The 14,223-nt window shown below is 43.4% G+C and overlaps 1 protein-coding gene across 2 annotated transcripts in view; it reads left to right on the top strand.

Moving 5' to 3' along the window:
* The window catches only part of LOC121901833 (bifunctional heparan sulfate N-deacetylase/N-sulfotransferase 1-like), a 42,906-nt gene that overhangs the window by 7,552 nt on the left and 21,131 nt on the right, over positions 1-14,223 (top strand). Inside the window, exon 2 of one of the 2 annotated variants that reach the window (XM_042418857.1) lies at positions 12,240-12,403. The exons of the other annotated variant lie outside the window; for it this stretch is intronic. The gene's annotated coding sequence lies outside the window, so the exon portion shown is untranslated. The remainder of the gene's footprint in view (positions 1-12,239; positions 12,404-14,223) is intronic. 2 annotated transcript variants of the gene reach the window in all.

A 14,223-nucleotide genomic window follows, 5' to 3' on the forward strand; every position in this document is an offset into this window, starting at 1 on the left:
TGGGGTGTGCAAGCCTGCAAACACAAACAACACCCTACCCCCTCTGTGAAGTGTTAAGTGGCCGGATATGTTTGGTGAATGGGACACAGGTGTCTGGGCCGCAATGTGTGTGCCTGGCCAGGGGTCTATGTTTGTTTTCTCTCCGTAATGGCCCCCAACTCTCTGCTGCAACTTGACCAGAGCTCATTGGCTCTCAATGGGCCAGACTGGAGCCCCTCACCCCTCTGTCTTTTCTTTTTTTTTTTTTTCTTCTACTGTGGGACTGAGCAGTGGATGAACTTGAGTCAAGAATCTGATAATGAAATTCAAGACATCCCACAATACAATGTTGAGGCTTTTTAGAATCCTCTTTCTTCCTTTATTCTTCACTTTATCCCTCCGTTGCCTCTGATCTACCCCAGCAAAGCAGGCGTTTGAAGTTGTCAAGGCGCTGGCTTTACTGTTGAGTGCTCAAAGTGCTTATGTGACAGGTAGAGAAGAGCTGGAGGGGAGAAATGTGACTCCCACATAGTCCACAGCCTTTCCAGTCTCCATCCTCCACGCCCTCGTCTCCCGCTTGCCTCCCGCACACAGGCTCCGCCGTCTCTGTGGTGATGTCACTCCGCTGAGCTCCCCTTTGTTGAGTAACAGCCCAAAGGTGTGCTTTAGGCTCCCAGGAAGACTCGCACACCGCCACCACAACCTCATACTGTGTGTCCCCCCCCCAGGGAGTGCAGCAGGGGTGAGGTAATGGGTTGTTAACCCCTCAGCCACCTCCATGTTTGGACGCCGTACCGTCAGCAGCGGCTACTATCACCACCCCGATCTGATTGTTTGAGTAACCCCGTGGCCTCCCCAGATGGCCAGGCCTCTGAGCCGGTTTATGATAACCATACAGTTAATATCTGGCCCACATAATGCTCTCCCAGCTTCCTGCTCCTCCCTCCCTGCCACCGCACACCCCCCACCACCCCCCCACCCCTTCAGCTCCGCTCAAACTCTGTTCTCATTTCTCTCCGCCACCCTCTGTGCTATTGTCTCTGACGCCCTCTCCTGAGTGCCCTGTTTTATTTCTTTATTTCACTCATCTTTTTAAATTCCAGAACCCATTTCTTTTGCCCCCAGACGCAAAGGGTGATGGCTAGAGACGGTGTAGCAAATTAAATCCGGTCTCCTTCTTTCGCTCCCCTTGGACGTCGGCACATTGGAACAGTAGAAGGAGAACAGGAGCAAAGAAAGCTGGAGGAAAAAGCCCATTTTCCATGCATTACTGTCTCTTTCCTCAGGGTCTATAGTGGAGTAACACCAACACCTCTCTCGCTTTCTTTTTTTTTTTTCTTTTGCTCTTTAATTTTCTTTTTCTCGCTCTCTCTCCCAGTCTCGCTCTCACTGCTGCTATTTCACTCATGCGGCCTAACCTGAAGGTCTCTCTGCTCTTGCTACCACTGCTAACAAAATCTGACCCAGTTTATTAGTTTGGGTCTAGTGAATCATTAATCGAGGTTATCTAACTGTTCCTGTAATGATTCCGCTGTGACTTGTGTGTCAGAGCCTCTCTGTGTTCAAAACCGATCAAGCCGTTACCCTCACGCTTCTTGCTCTACACATTTATACTCAATCATAACCATCTTACCAAAAAAAAAAAAGCACCGTCCCTCAAGCTAGACTATATGTTTAATAGGTGTGCTCATTGTGCTGTGCACTGTAATATGTCATTGTGTCAGAGCACAATACGAGGACTAAGTGCACTGAATGCAAATTAATCTTGTGGGATGGCAGCAGCTGAATAGAGTGTGGTTTTGGGGAAAAGAGGGGAGCAAAGGGAGGGACAGAAGGAGGGCTAATAGTGGCAACAGAGAAGAGAGGGAGAGAAAAGAGCATGTGAGGAGGAGGAGGAGGGATGTGGGATGTAGTCATCGCCAGGCCCATTCATCATGCAATGCCTGCTGGGATGCGCTGGGGTCAGTCCCGCACAACACAATTACAGCCTGTTCTGGTGTGTTGTGCTCGGCTCCTCTGTGTTCCGACTATGTTCTGTTGTCTTTTGTTAGCGTTCCTCTGTTCTAGCTCTCTTGTTTTCCCCTTTTGCGTGTCTTCTTCTCCGCTCTGTTCTGTACGTTCTGTACACTGTTCTGTTCAGCGGCAGATTTCTCTCTTCTGTTTTTATATTTTTGAACTTGCTGCTCCAGCTATCACTAAATAATCTGCTGCAGTTGTTTGAGCAGAACATCTCAATTAACTGAGTATTTGTGTTTTGTTTTTTTTTTACTCTTTTTTTCTATGAGTCTTAAACTCCACTCACAATAAATTGCCATATTTTTCGCTCATGTGGTGCAGCCGCTTGTCGTGCTGTTGTACCATCCGTTGCACAGGCGCCTTTCATCTACATCTGAACTGCAGCCACTAGCTTGATTCTTGTGATTGACAGGCCTGGTTAGCATGGGGGTGTGAGATGGTAGTAAGCATGTTGTTTACCCTGCCTGCCTGACAGTCCTCTATGAGCCTACAGATGTTTCCAGAAAGCTGTAAATATCTGCTATGTGTTCTAATGTCAGTTGACAGCCTATCCGATCACAAGGATATCTCTATCCTCGTGTCCGTGTGTATCCTTCACACAGTGAAAAAACTGTGTTTTCCCTGCCGGCAAAGCTTGTTAGGTGATCTGAGGGCCTAAATGAAATCATCACCTAAGGATCCGCCAACATCCACTTTTGAAGGCTGATCCAGATATTTTTGTCAACGTCATATTACATAGCTGGACTTTATGTTGTCACTGTTGGCATCTGTTTCTGTAACAAACATGAGAGAAAGCAAAGGTTTCCCCTATAGATAGATGGGAGCGTGTTATGGAGATTCTTGCTGCATATATTTAGGTTGAACTCTGTGGTGCTTTAAGAAACTGACTTTATATTATTTCTGCTGTTGTTTTGAAGACCCAGTAAAAAAAATCTACATAACAGGTATAATCACAGCGCACACAATTGGAATCTGCCAACAATTTTCTTGGTCAGTCAATGAATTGTTTGCTGCGTAAACTGACAGAAAATAACCAAAACTACATCACAAGTTCCCAGAGCCCACGGCGATGTCTTCAAATTACTTTTTCATCTAATCAATGGTCCAAAAACTCAAAGATTGTCAAATATGTGACAAAGAAAAACAGAAAGTCTTCACATCTAAGAAGCTGGAACCAGCAAATGTTTGGCAAAGTTGCTGGAAAAATGATTTAAACAATGAATCAGAATTGTTGCCAAGTTATTTTCTATCCTCTAGTCAATTTTTCAGCGTATAGATTCAGTTTTATATATAACACATTTGTGATATAAACAAAATGGCATCTGAAAACCTTAGTAGGTCATATTTAGTTGCTCAGTGTAGTCTGTGTGTGTCTCGTTAATTAACGAATTATAACAGTTTCAGTTCAGTGTTTTGAGTTTTAATGATGAGGCTGCTACTTGTTTTTGAGTGACAAATGGTGCCTTTAATTAACATCATTAGTATAAGTGGTCACGTTTCATAATGTATCATGTTTGTAATGGGGGTGATATCATGCAGATAAAGTGCCTGTTGTTTTTCAGATTGTCTCTCTAAGCCTCATATTTGTAATTTTGACAATTAACCTGCCAAAAAAAAAATCCAACAGGAAATGACTAATACTCAGTGTTCTTCGAGAATTTTATTCTTGGCATCAGCGTGCTGTTCATTAAACAGCATGTTTACCGTGGGGAATTGTGGGTTTTTCTCAGTTTGTGTATTTGAGCCTTGTTGTATTTTCTGCAAAAAATAATTTCCAGTAGTTGTTTAAGTATTTCTCATAACTAAGCGGAACACAATCGCACCCAAAGGTCCCAAAAGTTCACTTGTTCACTGAGGATGCATTGGGTGGTGACTTGGCTAAAGAGAACTGAAGAGACTGAAAGAATGACAAAACCGTGGTCAGAAAACGCAACAGAGCATCTGGAAACCATTTGGAACAATGGATCGTCTTCAACACGCTCCATTTCAAACTGTATGGATGCTTCTCTTTTCTGACTTTCCTTGAGTTTCAGCCTCCAGAGAAGGCTTGCCATAGAAAGATTGACTTAGCGTTCTTTGATTTAATATTCACCTCAAAACTCATCACAGAACCTCATACATACTCAAATACTTTTGGTGGATTGGGAGAATGTTGAGGCAGGCTCCTGACAGTAAAATCATATCCTTACTTCAGTCATGTCAGCCGCGGTTAGCATTACCCTAATAATATTGGATTTCTACTGAATGTCTAATCTAATCATTTAGATACATAGGTCTAACGCTGACCTGAAAGATTCATACACCCGTATAAATGTTATCAGAAGAATCAGTGCAGTATGCTATGCCAGTTAAATAAGGAGCTTGAAAATATGCATTAATATGAGTTATTAACACCACAAAGGCCCAATGTCCTGTTTTAGACCCAAGAATAGATTTAAATAATCTCTTTTGGTACTCATTGCTTGGCTCTAGTCAATAGATAAGCCAAGTGAAAAGTACAGGAGGCCACCTTCAGTTTCTAGTGGCCTTTGAGCTCTTTTTATAACCTCTACTTCCACAAATAAAGCTGGCCGTATTGTATTATCTGGGACAAGCTCTAACCACATCCCATAGCGACAGTCCGGGTTTGCTAAGTACACCTGCTCAGTTCCTCCCCACCCCGCAGACGCAGTGGCCTGTCTGTCGTCAAGCTGTCTTTTTGCGTCCCCTAATGAAGCCGCGGAGAAGTGACGACATGCTTCACATTTCACTCTTCACCTAATTGTGTTAATGCGGAGGCTGATATTAGTGTTGTGGTGGTTAATCTTCCCAGTGAGAGGAAATGGCAGAGTCATCAAGGGGTACGACACAGCTAATTAGACTTGTGTACGCTTCCAAGTGTGAGGGGAGAGTCGGGTGCAAAGGGAGATTCAGTGGGAAGTGATGCAAAGAAAGAAAATGGCTGTTTTTCCTCTTTTTTGAAAGTACTGAAAGTTACTTAAAAAAAGACCTGTCTTTAAGCATGTGGCATATTCTTTGAATGTCATGCTGCTTAATGACAGCACCCACTTTCTGACAAGGGACGACTTGGTGAACCTCAACATTCATTATAGCTTGGCATTTTACCCACTCCACAAATCACCATGTTGGAGAGGCTGAAATGAAAGTAATTTGAAGTTGCACACATAGCAAATGGCCTACTGGTACAATAAGGCTGTTTTTGACTTCATCTCCCCCAGAGGAAAGCTGTTAGTAGGTTTGACTGATTAGAGCCTGAAGCCTCTGGCTCTCAATTAGAAAGAAGACAAAGCTTCAACCCTTGCTGCTGGAAAATCAGAAGTAATGAATTAGTGATAAAGGCTTTAAAGACAACACCATTAGAGGGGTTGTCGGGAGGAGGTGGACTTCTTTTTTCCCTGCAATTTGCAGAGTAGGTAATTTGGAGTCTAAAGGAATACAAGCGAAATGCTTTGGATTTCTTTTTCATTTTCTCTCCTCTCTTCCCTTCTGCTTCTCTCTCTCCCTCCGGCTACTGGTGACAGTAATATTAACCTCATCTCCACTGCACTGTCCTCATGTGACCTGGAAGTCTTCTCCTCTGAGGAGTGGTCAACTGTTATGCAGCTCAGGGTCTCGAGCCTCGCTGGAGCTCGTAATGCAGCATGACTGCGCTGCTTGGGGGTGGGAGGATCAAATAATATATTAAGATTATGTTGCGAGCCGTCACACCCCACTTGGGTTGAGAAGGACTATGCCAGCAAAAATTTTTGCAGAGTCATACTCTGATAGTTTTTTTTTTTTTTTTCCAAAAGGCTGCCTGAGGCCTTTTTTGATTCTTGTTTTGGATTCTGACCTATTGCCAATGACATCTACACTGCTCTTCCCCCATATTGACTGCCATTAGAACACACAGTGCCTATATCCATCAGGCTGATAGTGTCATTGTTTGGCCACCACCCTGTGTCTATCTCTGTTAGTGAAGGGAGGTCAGTCCTGTCACCTGAGGGATAAACTGTGCGGTTGAAACTTGTATCCTCTGAAGTATGCAGGGCAGATCCTCCGTCGGTTCAGCTGTTGTGCCCTGCACAGACAGGGAGGGCCCAGCATGTCTCCATCTCTGTTATTGGAGAAGTTATAGAGCTGAGTGAGAAATTTACTGTTTGCAAGGAGTTTTTCATGCCTCTATAAATGTGAATTTAGAGTCATGGTGGTCCTTTTGCAGGGGCAGTTTTATTTTATGTTTTAATTAAATTGCATTTCCTATTGGTATATAAACATCCAATTTTAACCTCTAGGATTTTTTCTGTCTTCTATTCCAAAAAAAACAAAACAACAAAAAAAAAGGCTTCCTCTAAACGGCCCATCTTTAAAGGACCAGTGTGTAAGATTTAGGGGGATCTATTGGCAGAAATATTAGCAGAAATGGAATATAATAATCATAAGTATGGTTTAATTAGTGTATAATCACCTGAAAATAAGAATCGTGTTTTCGTCACCTTTTATATCTACACAGGGAGCGGGTCCTCTTCCATGGAGGCCGCCATGTTGCACCGCCATGTTTCTACAGTAGCCCAAAACAGAAAAAACAAACACTGACTATAGAAAGGACCTTTAGTGTTTTTTGCGAGTTTCACGGCCACCGTAGGTTCTCCTACACGCTGTGAAGGGGAGGGTGAGGGGAGACGGGTATTCATTTGGTTGTAATCTTCGAACTCACCGCTTGATGCCGCTAAATCCTAAACACTGGTCCTTTAACCTCTTGTGTGAGTTTTTTTCAAATACATTGGTCGGTGGTTATGCTTCTGTCGGATGTGGTGGTTTATCTGAGGTCAGCCCACTTGTGCTGCTGACAGCATGGTGCCAGTTTTTTTTTTTCCCCCCCACTGCTTCAAGCTTTGAGCTTTGTCATTGACATTGGATATAATCAGTCAATGATGAGCTCTCAGGAGTCACCAACAGTTTCCCATTAGCAACAGTAATCAAATTCATGCTGTACATAAACATACTGCGTGACATCTCAATTATAAAATTAACTGGATGAAATGAAGAAATTTAATCTACCAATTTTCAATTTTTTCATTTTTCGCATTTTTCTCATTTTACTGGTCTTTTTAAGGGCAGTGTTTGTATGATTCCTGTATCATTCTGACCTTGTTACAGAGAAAAGGTTAATCTACCGGTTATGAGTAAAACAACTGCTTTTACTGTGCTCACATGTCAGAAAATTCAGCACATCCCGTTTCTGGTTGTTGAGCTGCACATCTTGTCTCAGTCACTTAGGGCTTTTTCAAACCTATAGTTTGTTTGCTCTCATTGGAATAGGTGGATGAGTTGGTAAACTTAGTGTGTTTTCCACTTGGTTCGGTTTCTTTCCACACTGAGAAAAATCCAAACAAACCAAAATAAATCACTACAAGCCACATGAGAATGTTCATCCAGCTCATTGGTCAGATGTGTCTGGAGCGAGAGCAATAACATAAACAGAGGAAGAAGGTCCTCTGGCAAAATGCAACGTTCTTTGTTGTTAGTCCAGGTCAGGCCTCAATTTATTCCCTGGCTAGCTGTTAACAACTGTTGATTTCGCTTATACGGGAGCCATTTAGCTCAAACTTGCACGAATATGCCTATTAATTTGGTCAGACCAATGTCAGATCATGTCCCAGCACAAACAAACCCCCCAGAGTTTGTTTAGGACCAGGCTGAGACCACATCCTCAAAGGGTGTTGGTACAGTTGTTTTGGTATCCACTCAAGTACGATTGCTGTTTAGATCTGTTCAAACGAATCGTACCAAAGGGGAAAATGAACCAGAGTCCAATTCAACCGGAATAAAAAGTGCAGGTCTGAAAAGGCCATCAGTCTTATCAAGAAGCATAGTCCTGAAGGCCTAGTGCTTCAATTCAAGCAGAAGACTTGAAGACTTGGAGATCTGGGAGTGATGTTCACAATTCCACCTCGGCACTTTCCCTAACCTGCTCCCATTGTTCAGCAAAACCCCTCTTCCTTTGTAGGGAGAAGAAGAGGTGACCGAGTGAGCACAGTACAAGTTGCTGTCAGTATGTGAGAAAGATATGTCTGACACCTGGGTAATGAACATCACACTGTCTCTCTCTCTCTCTCTCTCTCACAGCCGTCACTTCACCTTTCCGCAGCCTCGCCCATTCAGTTGATACAACAGTGACATCACCCTTGCATAATGGAATCCAACCTTTCTTCCCGTCCCTCTCCGCTCTCATCAGCTGCTTGCTCTAATTAGATGAGGGTGATTTCAATAAAGTTACTGTCGTCCTCACTCCATTAGTTATATTAACACTCGGATTGCTGCCCCGGAGTCGTCTATCTATCCACCGCCTTTCACCGGGGGGGGGCCCAATCCTCTTCTTTTCATGGATCTGTGTAACCTAGTTACTGAGGCCCAGCAGGGGAGGCCAATCAATTAATGAACAAAGGAGCCCGCTCACTGAGCAGCGGCGCGAGTCTGGGACTATAAACAGGGCGCTCCCAAAACATGGTCGCTGTCAGTTCAGTGCTCATCTGATAGATGTTGTTTTGCTTTGTTGTTGTTGTTGTGGTGGTGTGTGTGTGTGTGTGTGTGTGTGTGTGTCTGTGAGTACTATTTCAGAGGCGTCCAAAGCCAATGGAAACCGCTATGTTACCTGTTTGATAACACTACGAGCTGATATTCATCTTTCATTCACTGAGAATGTGAAGTGATAGAAAGCGATGGATTTAAATATTGTTGTCAGGAAAGCTACCTTCACCATTATGTTTCATCATATCTGAGATGCAGCTAAATTGTGTTGTTTGCCATTGTGTTGTGAAGAGGTTGGAAGTAAGTTCTTAGACTTGGAGGATAGCTACATACTCAAATTCTTCAAGCTCTCTCTATCCCAGCATATCTCAAAAATGCAATAGAGGACTGGAGGGCAACGACTATAGAGAGTCCGGTAGAGCTTTGACAGTCACTAGAAGCACATTCATGGCCCTTTTGTAGAAGTTTCGAGAGGCTCTTCAGTGCGAGTGTGTCTGTGGAGATTGTCAATACATAGCCGTACTGTTTATCATGGTTAATGTTACCATCATCAACCTTGAATATCTTTTTAAGCTCTGAATATAGTCAGTGATGGGCTGGCCTGTGTGTTGTGTTTAATAAGTAAATAAATAAATAAATCTCTGGGCTATTTGCATAACGACGGTTCTCTGAGTAGCACAACGTCTCCTCTCTGCCATCTCTTATTAGGCTTGCTTAACGCTACCACAGCAGCTCTGTGTGAGTGGCACAAACTGAGGATACAGTCGGCCCGTGGTGTGATATTTATACTTGTCGCGTTAGCTGATAAATGAAATACACCTCAGAGTCTTGCTTTTATTACGTCACGGTCAGGGAGGGGCCAGAGAATTCGGCTGAACTGAATTCTCATATCCAAGCAAACAGAAATAAGCTAATTTTGAGCAGAAAAATTAGTTTTTACACACAATATGTGTATTATTGGAAAATTGTTAGAAAAATCACCTGTATTAACATCAAATATCAGTGTACAGCGTTAAGAAAAAAAAATTCATGTGTGATTACCCTTTAAAACCCCATGCTTCCCTTAGAGAAAATATTAACAAATGCTTACAAATTAGGTATGTGGTTAAAGGTTAAACATCCATATTGAGTGATTCTGATCAGTCTTCCCTGGCAACAAGCAAATTTGGACGGACAGCCCTCCTCTTCTGTCCATTTTATCCACCTGTGTTCTCTTTCTCTGTCTTTCACCACTTTCTTATCCTTCCCTTTTCTCAATACCTCTTTTCATCCCATTGACTCCCGCTTTTTTTTTCTCCACGCCTCTGCTTTTTTTTTTTTTTTTTTTTCTCTCTCCACATCCCTCAGGTCCACCCCTCATTCTCTCCTATCTTTCTTCTCTCCAGCCTCCCGCTCTCTCTGTCATCCCTTTTTCTTAATCCGGCTATTCGTCCCTCGTGTTCCCCTCCCTGGAGTTTCCAGCTCCGTCTCCCTGTGTGTGAGATCAGGGAGCAGGCTGTTGTAACAAGCTGTTGAATAATGTAAGCACAGGGCTATAGGCCAGAGTTTCAGTTAACCCTTTGATCTCTGATCACACAGTGGGTGAGGCGGACACATCATAAATGACAGCTCGACAGCAGGGCAAAGCAGCCCCAAGGCCTTTTTCCTTCCGTCTTCCTCCAACCTGTACCTAAAGGCTAAAGTTCCCCCATCCGGTTTCTTTGTCACGGCCTTTGCAAGCAGGAACACAGTGAGTGTCCCTACCCTTTGTTATTCTAACATTGATGTATAATTAAAGGGTTAGAAAAGGCAATGATGAATAATTGATATTGGAGCAAATATGTCATGGCATCCTGAATCTTATCGTACTCCTCCTCAGTATTTTTACTTGCAGTGCAAATAAAAGATTTAAAAGTTTGCTTTCTTTCTGGTCATCTAGTTAGTCTGCACTGATTCATTGTGGCACAGTGCTCTCCTCAGACTGAGGAGCTAGCATCATTATTTCATTCAGCCTTATTTCACTTTTGTGTATACTGTTGAGTTTCAAAACACAAGGCCACAGGCTGTAGAATAGTTGTATTAAATCCTCAACATCAGTCAAGTCGGACACGTGTTACCAATTTGTATCAATTAACCGATCGAGTCATGCATTTCCAATCTCCCAAAAAAAAAAAAAAAAGCATAGCCAGCACACCAGGTCTCATTAACCCTTTGTAATCAATACAGATTCCCCTCTCCTTAAGTGCTTCTCGTTAGCTTTAGAGCCTCATATCCTGAGGCTAGGGTGTATTGATCTGCTGGAGTGATTGGAAGTTTCCCTTCAGGAGGTAAAGGATAGCAGTGGGACTGGGGATGTTTTGGAAAGAGTGGAGAAGGAGTGGGTCTTCATGGCTGGATCAGCTTACTACTTCCTACCCCCCCCCCCCCCCCCCCCCCCCCCCACCCCCCACCTACTTCCGTCAGCACACCTGTTACAGCCAGAGGGGACCATAAACACGCCACCAATCTGTGTGTGGAATTGTGTGTGCATGTGCATAAATTGATCGTGTGTGTGTGAGAGAGAGTGGAAACGGCTCAGGAGAGCAAATGGCTGAGAGGCGTATCAAATGAGAAATGTGTTACATAGGGTTTATGGTGATGGCGTGTGCCTGAACTGCATTGACTTTGGCAGCTACTGGCCTGTTATGGATGGGTGGCAGGAGATGGATTTTAGATTTTACAAGGCTAACACACTACGTGACAGTCTGCTTTTCGGATTGGGTGTTTGGACCAAGCGGCAACCTCTGTGGATGAAAAATGAGGCCAACACGAAAGTGCCAGTAACTGCAGTTCCTCGAACGGCCACTTGAGGCTGGCTCCAAAAGCGAGTCAATCCTGATAGACCTCCCATGTTAAAATATCCATTTTTACAGGAGAAATAAACATGTTTACAGCCTGGTACAAATAACAGTCTCCTATAACTAATTTCGTCATTCATGACAACTGTATGAGGGGTGAATTTTATTATAACTCACCTGTTTAAATTCGATTAAGATATTAGGTTATGCATAATGAGGGGCGTGGCCGCTTTGAGTGACAGGTGTTTGCTGTCGGGGGCAAGTCACTACAGAGTACAGGCGCAGCTCCACCCTCTCGTCCAAATATAGTCATTTCTGGGCTCAAAAAATCCAAGATGGCGATGCTCACAATGCAAACTCGAGGCTTGAAAAAGGGAGTCCACAAACAAATGGGTGACGTCATGGTGGCTGCCTCCATTATTTTTTTACAGTCTATGGTTTGGACCCGTAACCCACCACCGAACCGCATGCACACATCTACACACATGAGAACACACAGATGCACACCATTAAATGTCAGGCTGTGTGTGTGTGTGTGTGTGTGTGTGTGTGTGTGTGTGTACAATGCTGCACAGTGGCATTTAATCCATAACTCTTGACAGGCTTTCCTTGAAATGACAGGGGAAAAACATAGCTCCCCTCCCACATAAATGCACATGTAGTTCTTCCTCTCTCTATCTCTCTCTTGGCCTGTTTCCCTCTTTGAAAAAAAAAATGAAATATTGTTTAGATTTCAGTGTTGTGTTCTAGGACATACACCATGCATGCAGCCCTGTGCAGGCTTGACCCTGCGCACAGGCACCAGCTACCCCCTCCTGTAAACCGATATCCTTGTGTGTTTTGTGGTGTGTGTGTGTGTGTGTGTGTGCGTGCATGTGTGAGTGCGTGCGTGCGTGTGCGCTTCTGGTGTCACGGTAGGATACATAGCAGCTGTGGAGACGGCAGTGAAGAGGGGAAATGGGAAGAGCCAGCACAGTAGACAGAGCCCAGATAGACCTGTCAGCTCTGTGACACCCACACATACCTCACGCTCTGGTCCAAGACGAGAACAGAGGATGCGAAAGCAGCTCTGCTGAGGACAGGTAGAGCACTTCAGCGAGGGGCTGACATAGACAGAATCTGTAGTAGTGGCAGAGTTAAGACTAAAACTGTGAAAGGGATAACAGTGATCTGTGGCAGAGTTGTGCTTATTTTTGGCAACACGGGGAGACTTGAGGGAGAAGAAAACCTAGCAAGTACAATGTCTAAAAAGAAAAAAAAAACTTAAATCACAATTGATGTAATTGTATCTTATTTTAATATTTATTGTGTATGATTAAGTAAAAATGAAGCTCTACAAAATAACCTCAATTAAGTACAAATATAAGCCACTAACCAGTTGATTGCCCAGATATTCTTCTACTTTAAGTTGAATAGAGACACCTTTTGCAGCAATAACAGGCTTACGTCTATGGGTATAAGTGTGTATCAGTGCATCTGTTGACTGCTAGTTTTCATCATAAGTCTAAACAAAACAACACAGACCCTGTCAAGCTGCATGAGGATGGTGAATGACCTGCAAGTTTAAAGTACTGAAACTAATTCTGGATTGGATGGAGGTCTGGACCTTTACTCAGCCACTCCAGGACATTAACACTGTTGGTTTGAAGCCAATCCTGTGAAGCCTTTGGCTTAATGTTTTGGGATTGTTTTTTTTTTTACTGGCAATAAATCTTCTCCCAAGTCACAGTTTTGTTGCAGACTGCAGTAGGTTTCGTGGTGTGGATGATGAGTTTCTGGTAATGTACAGTGTTTGGCTTACACCAGCAGAGTCTCATCAGTCTATAGAGCCTAGCTCACATTTGTTTCAGATTCTCCCACATGTCTTCTGGCAAATGCTAGATGAGATGTCATGTCAGTTTTTTTTTTTTTTTTTTTTTTTTAAACAGTGGCTTTCTCTTTGCCACTCTGCCATAAAACTGTGACTGGTGAATCACCCAGGCAACAGTTGTTGAATACACAGTGTCTGCCATCTCTCAGCCATAAAATCCTGTAGCTTCTTCAGAGTTGCCACAGGCCTCACGGTGGCATTCACACCAGTGCTCTCCTCTGCAGAGATCAGTTTATTAAGGACTGCTTTCTCTTGGCGGAGACACAGGTGTGCTAGATTAAGTCCTTTTTAGTGATTCACCTTACCGCACAACAAGGGATAAGTCAGTGTAGTGTTTTTTTTCTTGTATTTGTTTTCAGTCTTCCTTTGTCTTCATTATGTAGATTTTGACAGAAAGTTGTCTAATCAGCTGCTGGATCCTCCAGTTATAGCAATTTGCATTTAAATTGAGCCGTTTTATATCTGTACTTTATGTGGCTCAGTCTGTAGAAATTAGCTTCCATGTTGTTTCCAGTCAAATTAATGTCTGTCTCTTAAAACGGCAAAGAAACAGTCCAAGGGGGGTGAACACTGCCACGTTGGAAAAGTGAGGAATATAGAGGACCTCGACAGCGGGGCTGTGGTTGTGTTTTAAGACCGCGACGGAGGCAGAAAATATGAGAGAGAGAGTGTAAGAACAGAAAAGCTGGTGCTGAGCCTCAGTTTCAAAAAACACACAGCATTTGTAATAGGATTCATGACTGGGGCTACAATTAGGAGTGTAATTATCGTTACTGTGATAAGCCAATCATGAGGCTGGGTATTCCTCTGCAGTTTGAATTCTCTCACATTTAATGCCTACACTTACCATTACGGGGGGGCACGTGTCAAGTGTGTACTGTTTGTTTATGTAAAGCATACTGTACACAGCCCTCTAGACAAATTTCCACTTCCACCCATTTTATCTGTTGTTCTTGATTGTGCTTTGAAAGCAGGCTGATGATTATGAGCGCGTTTTCATGCAGGAGGAAAAATCCTATCTGTTTGATCTCG

The sequence above is a fragment of the Thunnus maccoyii genome, chromosome 8 (assembly GCF_910596095.1).
Source record: "Thunnus maccoyii chromosome 8, fThuMac1.1, whole genome shotgun sequence".
NCBI lineage: Eukaryota > Metazoa > Chordata > Actinopteri > Scombriformes > Scombridae > Thunnus > Thunnus maccoyii.